General features: G+C 34.0%; 1 long non-coding RNA gene across 1 annotated transcript; it reads left to right on the forward strand.

The window, feature by feature from the left end:
• The first annotated feature begins 717 nt into the window (after positions 1-717).
• On the forward strand, positions 718-9,428 carry LOC140182666 (uncharacterized). The gene is made up of 4 exons (XR_011878661.1): positions 718-893; positions 8,076-8,151; positions 8,632-8,690; positions 9,143-9,428. It is a non-coding gene; the product is annotated as an uncharacterized lncRNA (long non-coding RNA).
• Positions 9,429-13,852: the final 4,424 nt, after the last annotated feature.

A 13,852-nucleotide genomic window follows, 5' to 3' on the forward strand; every position in this document is an offset into this window, starting at 1 on the left:
AAATAATTTATTTATGTAATTATAATTATTTATTTACAAACAAGTATTTAAAAGATATTGCTCTTTGACTAATTAATATCTCCAACATGTATTATCACATTTGTGAAATGAAAAAAATTAAACTTACTGAATTTTCAATGAATCTACAAACATAAAAAGTTTAACGAATTTTTTTTTCTGGAAACCATAAATATTTTTCTAATCATAATATTTCTATGATCTTAATTTTTTAAAAATCACATAAAATTCTTCTAATAATAAAATCTTCCTATCATAGTATTCTTAATATGAACAAAAAATAAACACTCAAATATAACCCAACAACTAGTTTATCATGAAAATAATTAGACAAGATATAATGTTTAAGAATATTAGATTTCGACTAATCCTAAACTTTATTCCTATTAAATTTATCCAAAAATACAATATTAGTATAATAATCTTCATGATTTTTTTTATTAGGATAATTTTTACGTTATTTTCAATAACGTTTTATTATCATTTAATATTTTATTATTATAAATTTATGAATGTTATTTTTTACAAGAATGTTCACTACAAAAAAAAGAGGACTAAATTATAGAAATTTGTTAATGAAAGTTTTAAAAAAATCTTATAAATTTGAATTTGAAAATAAAATATTCTCTTTTATTTTATTGAAAAATTTATTAACGAAGAGTTTTAATTTTAAATAGTAGAGTTTTTAATAACTCCTTCAATTAAAAAGAATTCTCCCACACAATTTGACAGGGGAAAAATCCTCTTCTTCTTTCTGCTCCGATTCTAACCGCTTCGTTCTTTGCATTTCTTTATTAATTGCTGCTGTTCGCGGTTGTGCCTCTGCTACTCGCGTTAGTGTCGCTGCTGAGTTGTAGCTGTGTTTCTATGCAAAGGTAACAATTTGATAGCATATACAGATGAAAACTATTAGGGTTTGTAACCTGATTTTTGAATTGCATGTGTGATAGAAAATAAAAGAGGATTTTGTTGTGATGGTTATACAGAGCTTTATTTCTTTAGGTTAATGTACCTCCATTTAAATGAATTGCTGCTTGAGTCTCTCTTTAATACTGACTCCATCACCATTTGCAAAGAGAACTTGTCCTCTTTAAGCAGAATTTCACCATTACCTTTATGTGTTCAATATATATGTTCCTTTTGATGCAATGTGTAGTTGATAAAAAATTCTACTAAGTAAACTCCATGAGAACTTTGATCTTCTTATTAGCTTCTTCCCTATGGCTAAGATTGTTAAGGACTTTAATAAGGAATTTATAAGCTTAATTTTCCTTCCAATTTTTGTAATCATAGACTTCAAAGGTTGAAATAATGAGTGCTTATCACTAATATGCTTAAAGTACTCTTGATTACTATTGTTGTTGTTGTTAGTAAGCCTTGAAAATGGATTACTTAAAAATATGAATAAATTGAGCTCAAAAATCATAATATTGAAATTTTTTAAGGATTCATCATCATCATCAACAATAATAATAATGTCTAATGCCCTTTGTATGAATTGGTAATTGGATTGGACTTGTTTGATGCTTTTGAGAATATGGATGCAAATGTTTGAAGCTTCATAAGTGATATCAAAGTAACTTAGCATCACACTTCTTAGTTCTTGATGTGATCTCTTTGGAAAAAATTCTTGTTGTGTTGTCAAGATGGAATGTATAGATTCTTGGCATGGTTCAAGGAGTGTCTCTGATAAAAGTTTAATGTGGTTGAAATAATTATTAATGAGTAATTCATGAGCTTTATTAAGGAAATCAACATAGGATTTTGTCCTTAAAGCCATTTGGTATTCCTCATGGAAGTTCATACTTTTTTTGTTCATTTTTAGATCCTTCAATCCTGATGATGGATGCCACAAATTAAAGAAAGGAAGAAAATTATATCTATAGTACTAAATATTTAAGACATAGAAAAATAAAAAATAGGGTAGAGACTAAAGACTATAGATTTTTTTTATTTTATTAAACAAACACATAAACTTCTTTTTGTAAATTTAACAATAATTGTCAGCTTTATATAATAGCAATTTGATTTTTTACTGCGCTTTAAATAATATTTGATCAAACTTTATTGCACTTTAAGTAAAATTTTGCACCTAGATAGAAGGTACTGATTTGTTTCGATTGCTAAAGTTTTAGTCTCATTGCTTTCTGAACTGATAATACCAAGTTAATGTTTTTTATCTTTCTTCTATCTGAAATGATACCAAGTTATTCTTAAGAAGCTTGATACATTTAAAGAGTGTTTAGGGTGTGTTTGGCAAACACGTTCATGGTTGTTATTATCCTTAGAAAATTAGGTAAAAAAATTATTTTTTTTACCAACTCTATCCTTTATTTTCTTCTATACAAATGATACCAGTAACTATTACTTTTACAGTAGTTCTTTGTAGTTCTTCTTACTTCTTCACAGTTTTTCATTCCAATTTTTTTCATCAAAATCGTTCAGATTTGTTTCAATCACTAGCAAATTGAATATTTTAATTTTTTTTATTGTTTTTAGTACTCATTTTTATATTTTAATTTTTATGTTTTTTATTATATTTTTTATTTATATTTTTTATTTATATGATAAATATTTTTATATTATTTGTATAGTGTTCTAATTTCTCATGTTATGTTTTTATATGAATTTTTTTATCATTTACTATATTATTTTTTATATGTATATTTTTTATGAATTTTTTTTAATTTTTGTTTAGCTTTGCTCATATAATTTTTTATTTACTTTATTATATTTCTTTTATTCATATGACAAATGTTGTTGACTTTTTTTTTATTTTTTACAGTGTTCTGATTTTTCAGGTATTTTATTAATTTTTAATATTTTTATTATTTTTTCCATATGAATTCTTTTTTTTATCCTTTACTGCATTGTATTTATGTTGTGTATGAAATTTTTTTATTTGATTTTATTCATATGAATTTTATTTACTTTTTATTTTTTTTTCATATGATATATGTTGTTGGTTTTATGAAATTTTTATTATTTCTTATCTGTATGATTTTTTCTCTATTTTTTGATGTACTCTAATTTTTTTTGTATTAATTTTTTTATTTTTTATTCTGACTTTGTAAAATTTGTAATTGTAATTATTATATACTACGTTTATTATCCAAATTCTGTATAATATAAATTATGATCCTATAAAAAAAGATAAAATAAATAAAAAATTAATTATAAGTAACAATAGAGCCATAAATAATAAAAATTTATAGTAAAAAATAATACTAAATTAAAGAGTATTAACAGTACTAAAAAAATTATTGAATATTTTTTTTGTCTGACATTATAAAATTTATAGTAATCTCTTTTATATTTTTATTTTTTATTGTATTTATTTGATAAATATTTTTTATATTATTTTTGATAGTGTTCTGATTTTGCATGTATATAAAAAATTATTTAAAATTAATGTCTCTTTTAGTAATTTTTCATCTAAAAGTAATTTTGAGTAGTATAATCCAAACAACATTTATTTTATTATAATCAATTTTGATATAAAGATTGTCAAACATAAATCATGTTAACCCAAACTTACTTTTCATCAAAATCAATTTTACAAAATCAATTTTATGCAAACTCTCGTTGCAAACTGTAATCCAAACACACACTTAGTTGTTACACTGAACGATGTAAAACTTATACTATTATTCAATTAGATGTTTGTGTTTATGTGACTTTTTAACTTATACTATTATTCAATTAGATGTTTGTGTTTATGTGACTTTTTAACTTAATAGTGAATGGTCAAGTCAAAGATTTTTACAAATATAGCAATATATAATAGGATGTTTGTATATATGTATTGATATTTTTTACATTCATCATGCATGCAAGTTATATTTATGCTTTTTTCATTAAAGAAAGAGTTTACATTGGGATTTATTTTGCTAGACATAAAAATTATTCATTAATTTTTATCTAAAAATTTAATCTTTTTAGCTTCTAGTAAAATTGGCTCCTATTAGAGCTCCTATAATCATGTAGTCTCCAGTTTATTTCTGCTACTATTCTTTGAACTAAAATGTTGAATTTCAGTACATGAGGGAGCATCTTATTTTCAGTACATGCAAGTCTTGCGTTGCTTCTTTATTCTGTAATACCACATGCATGATTTGAATAGAGTTTTATTTTAAGATAATTAGATTCAGTGTGTATATACATTTTAAGGTTTGAATTTTTTGGCTCTTCCAAAAGTGATTGATTGTGCATTGTTACAGTTCTACTTGCATGTTTTTATTTCTTTTAGTTTGTGCTTAATCACCTTAAGAAAGATCATAGGATTATAAATTCAAAATTAATTTTCATGTTTTTTATGCTAGTTACGTATGAAATCCCCATTATTATTATTATTATGTGAATATTTACGTACATTATTACTGATCATGAATTCAGAAGAAGAATCTAGCTAAATTTTATTAACAAACTACTAGTATTCTTAATTAAAAAGCATCATACTATTATTAAATTATTGACATTAACGAAGAAAAAGTGAATCTAGCAAAACCAGGTGGAACCTCTTTTGATAATATCACAAGTAATGCTAACAAGAAAAAAAAAAACTAAATTTGTTTAATTTTTTAGTTATCTAACATTTTTTTTCTTTTTATTTGCTAATGTTCATACTAAACTAAATATCTTTTTTATTTTTAAAAATTGTTCTTGTAGTATCTGAATAGTTGATTTGGCATATTTGTTGCTCCTATTTCACTAATACATGTGGTTCTAATCTAAACTATTCTGTTGAATCTTTTTACAAGGTAATTCCCTGGTTCAATAGAGTAGTTACATGTTTTTTATTCTGAATAAAATAGTTATAGTTGTTAAATTCTATGTATCTCATTTTTGGGATTTTATTAGTTTATACGTATTCTCCCTTCTAGGTTTTAGTGATTTTTTTCTTTTTCTAGTTTTTTATTTATTTAATTGATTGGTAATGACGGAACTTCAAAAATATTTTTTAGGGAGAGAAACTTGAACATAAAATACACATAATAACATTTACATGAAAACAAAATTTATAAAATATAACTCTTTTTAGAATTTCTTACCGACATGAAAATAAATGATTAATTATATAGATAAATATTTTAAAATACTTTAGAATGGTATTTTTCGAGTCTTAAATGATTTAAAATATCCAATAATTAAATTAGAACTTAATTTTTTATAGTTAGAATGCTTGACATAAAAAATTTAATTAAAAAACTAACCCAGTATAAAATAATACCAAATTAATTACATATAAAATAATTATTCAAATTCTTAAAGGTGATATGAAAAAATATATTTACCTAAAATTTAGTTTAGAAGATTAAAACTTCAAAAGTTGTAACTTGTTCAAATTCTTTATTAGTCTACACCAATAAAACGACACCAATATTCAAAGAATATTTTAATATTTTTGTATAAAAAAATTAAAGAAAATCAATAAGACATAAAATAGCATCAAAGAGACAAATTACTTATTATAATAATTATGATGACAAGTTTTAATGTAGTAATTTCTTTACAAAAATAAATACTTATTCCTTTTTTATGTTACAACTTTGTTTATTTTTTGGTTGAATAAATTAGTTACAAATGGATAGAACTTGGATTGAAAAATCTCGAATAACAAAGGAATACAAAGATGGCATACTTGGATTCTTTGATTTTACTTTTACGAGAGCGGCCATTTCGAATAGAATATGTTGTCCATGTTCACGATGTGCATTTGAAAAATGGCATAAAAGAGACAGTTCTAGATCACTTGCTCTTAAAGCTGTTTTCCAAAAACTATGTTGTTTAATTTGGAATCGCTATGGTGAGATACAACCTGCTGAGCCAAATAGTCTAGAAATGCAAGCGACATCATACCAAAAGAATCCGCTAGACACATTAATAAATGATGTATTCGGCCACCACGGGGATGCAGGTATAACGGGAATATGAATCTTTTAATTTGTCATGATGTATTCGGCCAACAAATTATGTAACTATATATACTAACTCTGCAAAGAAAAAAAAACACCAATTACCTCTACAGCATTGCCAACGACAGCCATCCATGTTGAGTAATAGCGTATGGATCGAGCTTCAGTTTTCACGAATTGAAGAGAAGTCTCTACCGACACTTCCTCTGTTTGCATCGCGAGAAAAGTTTATGTGTTAGCTTCGGTGACGGTGCAGACGTTGGGTACCGGTAAGCGAAGAGATGGATGGAGAGAAATCTGATGAGAGAGGATAATAGATTTTATTTGCTTTCATGCCCTTATCCTTTTACTGCGCCATATAATATGATACTTCTTTTTTTGGCTCAGAACCCATACATAATGTTTTTTTTTTTTATTTTGGACAGCTTCAGGCCCCATTACTAGTCCCTAACTGACCGAACCCATAACCCGACCGGCTGAATTTGAAAAAAGAAAAACGACGCCTCTCCTTCATTCTCCATGACTGCCGCTACTGTTATTCATTATTCTTAAACAAGACTTAAAATTATTTGACAAATAAATAGTTAAAGAATTAATTTCCACCAAAAGGTGGACCAAAAAAACCAAAAAGACATATGTGTAAAGGAACAAAAATATATGGGCTATCTATATGTATATACTCGAATAATAGCTATTCAATTTTCTTTTTAATTGTCATTTAGGGTCTGGGAGAAAAAAATATTGTAACTCCCCCACACATATAATAATCATTTAGGCATCTCTTTGTTTAGTGACTAACTAATTAAAAGAAAAGTAAGCAAAGCAAAGAGAAGAGAGAAGGAGTTTCAGCAGAAGTACAGAATAAGAGTTTACGTCTGCAGCATCTTTTCTGAGATCCATCCAAAGAGCAAACCAAGGTTCGAGCCATCCATGTGAAATGTCATCTCCATCTGAATTTTAACAGTTTTTCTTAATGCTAAGAGAAACAATTTTTTTTTAATTATTCTAATGTAATCTCTTGCAGTAAGAGGGAAACTTGTTGATCTCTTCTCCAGAAGACGATTAGCAACATCATAAAACTAAATGGTGGTGCATGCAGATAGGAATGATGCCAATAGGTAAAAAATTGAACCCTCGTTGATCTTTATTCTACATGTCTATAAAAAAAATGAATGTACAGTAACACTCAATTGGTACATAACATATGAACATACTATCCTAGATTGGTAAAATTGCTAATCCCCTTACTCCTGATTTAGTAAAAAAATCTTCAAATCATACAAACTTAATTAGGTTTCATAGGTCACAGTTTTAATCCCTTTTAACTAATAATAAAGTCGTGAAAACTTGATAGACTATTCATCCTTAGAGACCTCTTTTTATCAGTCAAAAAACTTCAAAGATTTTGTTTTAACGCATTCAACTCATCATTAAATGGCCAAACTTTATTTTGAGCTCAGTATAAAAAGGTAACTTTATAAAGAAATTGACAAACAAAATTTATTTTAAGTATTTAAAAATAAAGATTCATCAAAAGGATAGATAATATTTAACCCAATTGAACAAAAAAGAGTTCTTAATAATTTCATTTTTTGAGTAATTTTTATATAACTTTTTATGTAGTTATTTTGAAAATAATTTTTTTCGAATCAAATAATAAATATATTAGCATAAGATTTATGAAATAACTGTACTCACTAATAATTTATCATGTACCAAAAGTATTGTTAATTTTTTTTATTTGATTAATTATAATTATTGTTTAGTTAACCATTTTTGATATGTCATATTTCATTAAGCTTGACTTGGGTTGACGTAACTTATGTCATTGGTTGACTCTAAATCTTTCAATTCAGATTTTTTTACCACTCTATTCATTTACCAAAGACATGAAATTAATTATGGTTTTTACAATTTGTATTTGGCTTTAAAATAATCATCCGACGATCACATTCTGTAAATAATATTTGTAGTCTATATGTTACTGTCATAACCAGCCTTTTTTTTGTCTTTTTTACTCTTATAAAACTTAAATATATCAGTGAAAAATGACTATTTACTTTAGACAGTACGGGTCCATTTCTTAAAAAACAAATAATCGAAGTCTCGCTAACCTATGATGGTGTTGTTATATGCTCTCAGAAGATCTATGGCAACCCAAGAACACTGGATCAAAGAAAAAGAAGGGACTCTTAGGTTTCGCCTATATGACGGACAGGTAACCAAGTACATTTAATATTATGTCTTGTATCTTAAATAGCTTGTGAAAGAAAACATTTAATTTTAGATGTAACATGCAATATAGGGAGACAAAGCTTTGCCACCGCATTTTGTAGCAATTTATGGCCACCAATTAGGGTTCTCATGCTACGCAATTGATGAGTGGGATAATTGCCTAGTGTTGGATCTAGAAAGTAAAACTAAACAGAAGGTTACAACTAAGGGTTCAATTTAGCTTATTAGAGATTTCTATTTTGTTGGGAGAGGAACTACTATACAGTTTACCTATGCGGGTTTTGGGATATTTTTCATTTTGCTGTGCAATGAAATGAACCAACCTATTAAAATGATTCCGAATAAAAACTTTTATATGGGACCAATTGAACCAAGATACACTGCACAATGTAGAAAGAACATTTCATCTAAAGTACGGCAGCAACAGTGACGCCTCATCACCTGATGTTATGGTACTATCCAGGTCCGAACTATCTAAGCTTCAGGACACATCAGATGAGGATGAAGATTCAACAATAGAAGGTAATAACCCTAATAATCCAATAATTATGTGTGATCAAATCTATTCATCAGTTGAGTTGAGCGAACAAAATTTTGAAAGAGAAGAAATACCTGACAACGGATAATGTGACACTTAATTTTTGTATTCACCCATAAATTTTATTTCTAGATAACATTGAACTACATTTTAGAATGGAGACTAACAATTTAAAGTATCCACAAACAGATACACTCCATATACTTACTATAGGAAGACCCTAACATGTGCTGACCTGAATGGAAGTAGATTGGCAAGTTGATTCTAAATAACTTATCTCAATTTTATGCAAACACGTCAAATTCTGGTTATGCATTTATGATAGATAACCTTAACAAATTCTCCCTAAACATTAACAATGGTTCATTTGTTGTAGTACCTGGGTGTTAATTTTGTTGCACATCTTATTTCATTTGGATATGGTTTGATTTGGCAGATCGTTGGTCCACCTTCTAACGGAGGCAACATCTTTTTTTTTCATCTACTTAGGAGTGAAAGGAGAAGTACAGAGTGGAAGTTTGGGGTTGAGTGGACCGAATGTTGTCAAATGTATAAGTTGAAGGCAAAGGACAATATCCTGAAACTGGATTCCCTGCGGAACCGCCAGTTAGATTTGATAATTGAAAGATTTTAAAGCGTGTGGGTGATTAGGATTAAGCTTTACCTTGACCATATTTTGAACTATGTCATGAAGTGTATTATTTATATTTTGCTTTGTTATCCATAACTGTGTGAGAACTCCTATTTTGAATATGACCAACAATGGCAACTAACAACTTGTTCGGTTAGCCGAGTACCAAACGGGTCGGATGAGTGAAATTATTATGAGGGATGAAGGGGATCTGGTCCAAGGATGCTGGAGAATGGATATACCTCCCGGGTTCGTGTCTAAGGACGGATCGTTGGAGCCTCGCGACCTCCCGAGCTGTTGTGGTGTAAAGGGGGAGCCACTTGCAAAAAGGACTCCGATGCCCAAGTCAGAATCCGTACAGATGACAGTAAAGTGAGAGTATAGTGACGTACCTCGGGGAGGGGTAGGGCCCTCCCCCTATATACTCTGTACCTAGGGCGGATCCTACAGGAGCAGACCTGCCTTCCAGGAAGTTTTCTTTCTCCCCAGCTGTCAGGTGCTTTTCTAGAGGGGAGGAGGTGTCGGGTTAGACTCTTGGTTCCGGTCCGACGTGCCCGTCGGGTCGGCCGCCCGGGCCGGGGCATAATGCCAGCTAGGCCGGGTCGAAACAGTACCCCAACGCGCTGGCAATGGTCGTGAGCGCCGTTGTTGGTGCGTTCTGATCTCGTTCAGTTGTATCGTCGCTGGGTCGGCCGTTCATGATTGGGGCGTGCCTTCTATGCGCGAGTGGGTTTCATCGTCTCGGAGGAATGTCATTCGTCGTCTCATTCTCTGTGTCGGACATTTAATGCCCTTAATTACTGATTTGAACCCTGCGCGAAATGACTATTTTACCCCTGTCTTTTGCGCTTCCAGGCGTCAGTTATTGTTCAGTTCTCCCTGCTCTTGCATTTCAGTTTCCTACTTCCAGATTACCACCAAAAACTCCTCATTTCCCTTCCACATTCTTTGAAGTCACTTTACTCTGGATCGTTCCTGATTCACTGAAACTTCCTCAAGATTTTGCAGCTCCTTTCGATCATTATCACTATTCTGGTATGTTTCTTCTTTCTTTCCTACTTTTCAATTTTGCCTCATGCTTATGCTACTTGTATGCTCTTCCCTGTTTGCACTTGTTTGGATTAAGTGTTGGATTTGCATGTTTGAGTTGTGACAACGTTAGGTAGATGCTAGGCAGGTTGACATTTAGGTTCCTGATTTTTGGTTTTTACTTTGCTATAGATCTAGCCCAAGCTTAACTGTAGATAGGCTCACTGTAGCATTTAGCATTAGTTCCTGTTTTCTCGACCTATCGGCCTTATAGTCTAACCTTGAGTGGTGCCCCCACTGTAGGTATGTCGCAACTTCCTCTTCCGGCCCCGTGTTGAAAGATACGCCTGGGTCACCTCAGACGTGAAGGATACACCTTCACAAATAACCTTAGAGGAACTCACGGAGTTCCGTCTTCGCGACCAACTGTGTGGGAGAGGTGACGATGAGGGGCGCTATGAGGTGTTTGTTCTCGCTTCCCACGAGCGTATATGTCAGCTTAATCTTAACACTCCCCGGCTTGCCGACTGGATCTGGATGCATAAAGCCATGTTTACCATCTTGGGGGTTCGCATCCCCTTCTCCCCGTTTGAAATGGCTCTCCTCAACCGGTGCGACATGGCCTCGTCGCAGCTGTACCCGAACAGTTGGGCCGCGATTCAGTATTTTGAGATGGTTTGTGAATACCTAGACTTGCCGGCCTCTGTGGAGGTATTATTATGGTTATTTGTTTTGACAAATCCTTCTAAAGAAGGGAGGCATAAGAAGGGGTTCATGTCATTCCGGGCTGCACAGGGCAGGCGAATCTTCGGGGTATTGGAAGATTCGTTCCATGACTTCAAGGATAAATTCTTTAAGGTCTGGCCTGCCGAGGGTCATCACCCTTTTTGGCTAACTTTGGAGGGGGAGAGACAGATTCCGACTTATTGGAGCTTCGGGGCCGGGTCCAACGCTTTCACCAAAGTGACATACAAGGGCCTGACTCAAAGGGACAAGAATATAGCCGATGTGTTGTTGGTCATTTTTAATAAGAATAATATCAACTCCCATCTCGTAATGGGTGATCGGGAGATGGGTAGAAGCTATGTGGGTAAGTAGTCGGTTGGCTCTAGTGCACTCCTCTCCCTCCCTTTTTTTTACAAGGTAACGGGTTGTTGTGTGTGTTGCAGTGGACATGGCCGCCGAGCACACTGGACTTGAAGATTTGACGACCCGATTTCTCCCTGGACATAGCGAAGATAGCTCTGCTACTTATACTGCCGATCATCCTTTGTCTCCTACTCCCAAGGTGTAGTCGGCTCCACCTCGCAATCTCGGACCAACTGGCCCTATCGGAAAGGATGTCCCAGGCAGTAGCGGTGTAGTTCCTCCTGAGGTAGAGTCGGCCGGGGGGTCCCGACGTGGCAATAGTCGACAACCCTTGTAAGCGGAAACTGTCCTCCTGTCTTGAGGGGTCGTTGACTGTTATGGAAAATAACTTTGATGCTAGGGGTTTTATTGACTCGTAGCTCATGCTCGGTACTGAAGAATTTTTCCATGGTGGGGACCTCGGCGCACAGGCTCGATGGATCTATCGGTGCATGCTAAGGGCTGCGACTATTGCCAGGAAGGCCGAACCCATCTTGACTCAAGTCGGGGCCTTGGACGGGAAGTATCGTCATCCCCTTCAAGATGTTGAGAGGCTGAAGTCGGAGGTCGGGGTCTTAAAGGAGAAGTTAGCTGACTCGGAGGGGAAGCTGAAGACTTCCGACGAAGCGGTCGCCCGGCTTACCGAGCGGGAGATGAAGTTAGAGTCTGAGCTCAACTCTGCTTGTGGCAAAACTTCTGCAGCCCAGGCCAAGATTACTGCTTTGGAGGACAAGCTTGAAGAGGCTGAGAAATCGGTCAAGAGTGCCAAGGATGAGGTCGCCGGGCTGAAAGGAGAGGTTGCCGGCCTAAAGAAGAAAAACAAGGACACAGTGAAGAAGGCAAGGGAGGTGATCAATGGGACCGAGGAGGCAATTAAAGCCCAGGTCAAACTGCTCTCTCCCGACTTTGACACTTCTGCAATTGGAGCTTTCAAGACTATCCGGGATGGTCAAATTGTTGACATCCCGAAGAAGTGATGCACTTTTACTTGTGTTATTTTGAACTGTGTAATGGTTATATGTAGATTTATGGATCTTCGAACTCTTGTGTAATTTCCATAACTCGTTTACCATTTTGCTATTGGTAGTTGATAATTTGTCTACCGTTTTGGTAATTGGTGGTTTGTTTACGGTTTATTTGTTTACCATTTTGTCTCATCGCTGGTAATCAAGGAAGCCGACTTGTGGCTTTGTTTTAAAATTCGAATTTTGGCTTATCCTTGTAGCCGCGGCGTGATGTTAACGGTGTCGCGGGCTCCTGGGGTGATCAGTCCCGGGAAGCCGTAATCGCTGTAGATCGGGTAATTGGCAAGTGAAAACAAAAATAGAGATAGAAATGGAATGAAGTGAAACAATAGCATACTAAGTAATAACAAAAATTAAAGATTAGCAATAATTCAGCACAAGGCAATACAGGTGTTACTGAATCGGTTGGGACGAGTGGTCGCCCCGGTCTCTAGGGGTAGAACTTTGTCAAGTTTGCCACGTTCAAGATTTGGGGTACCTCTTTCCCATTTAAGCGTTCCAGCTTGTATGCCCCATTGCCGACCACTTCCTTCACTCTGTATGGACCTTCCCAATTAGCCACCAGTTTCCCTTCCCCAGGGGTGGGGAGGCCCACGTGGTTCTGTCGTAGGACCAGGTCGTCTGGCTCAAAGCTCCTCCTTAGCACTCTGGCGTTATAGCGAAGTGCTATCCTTTGCTTCAGTGCCATTTCAGACAAGTGTGTCATTTCCCTGGTTTCATCGACCAAGTTCTTTTCCACGGCCTCGTCTACTCCGCCCAAGAGTAGCCGTGGACTTGGCTCCCCGATCTCTACAGGGATTACTACATCAACCCCGTAGGTAAGTCGGAAGGGAGTTTCCCCGGTGGAGGATTGAGGTGTTGTCCTATACGACCATAGGACCGATGCTAGTTTGTCTGCCCACGCTCCCTTCTTTTGGTCGAGTTACTTTTTCAGGCCCTGGAGGATGACTTTGTTCACGGCCTCAACCTGGTCGTTGGTCTGGGGGTATTCTACCAATGAGAACCTTTGTTTTATCCCTAGGTCCGTGAGAAACTCCCTAAATTTCTTGTCCACAAACTGTGTCCCGTTGTCCGATATCACGGACTGCGGGATCCCAAACCTGGAAATGATCTGTCTCCATACGAACTTACGGCAGTTAGCTGATGAAATACTAGCCAGTGGCTCTGCTTCAACCCACTTTGTGTAGTAATCAATGGCCACGATCATTTATTTGACCTGTCCAGGGCCAACTGGGAAAGGTCCTAGGAGGTCGATCCCCCACTAGCTAAAAGGTCGGGAGGCCATTAGCAGGCTAAGCTCAGATGCGGGAGTCTTATGGAAGTTAGCATTTTC

The sequence above is a fragment of the Arachis hypogaea genome, chromosome 20 (genome assembly GCF_003086295.3).
Source record: "Arachis hypogaea cultivar Tifrunner chromosome 20, arahy.Tifrunner.gnm2.J5K5, whole genome shotgun sequence".
NCBI lineage: Eukaryota > Viridiplantae > Streptophyta > Magnoliopsida > Fabales > Fabaceae > Arachis > Arachis hypogaea.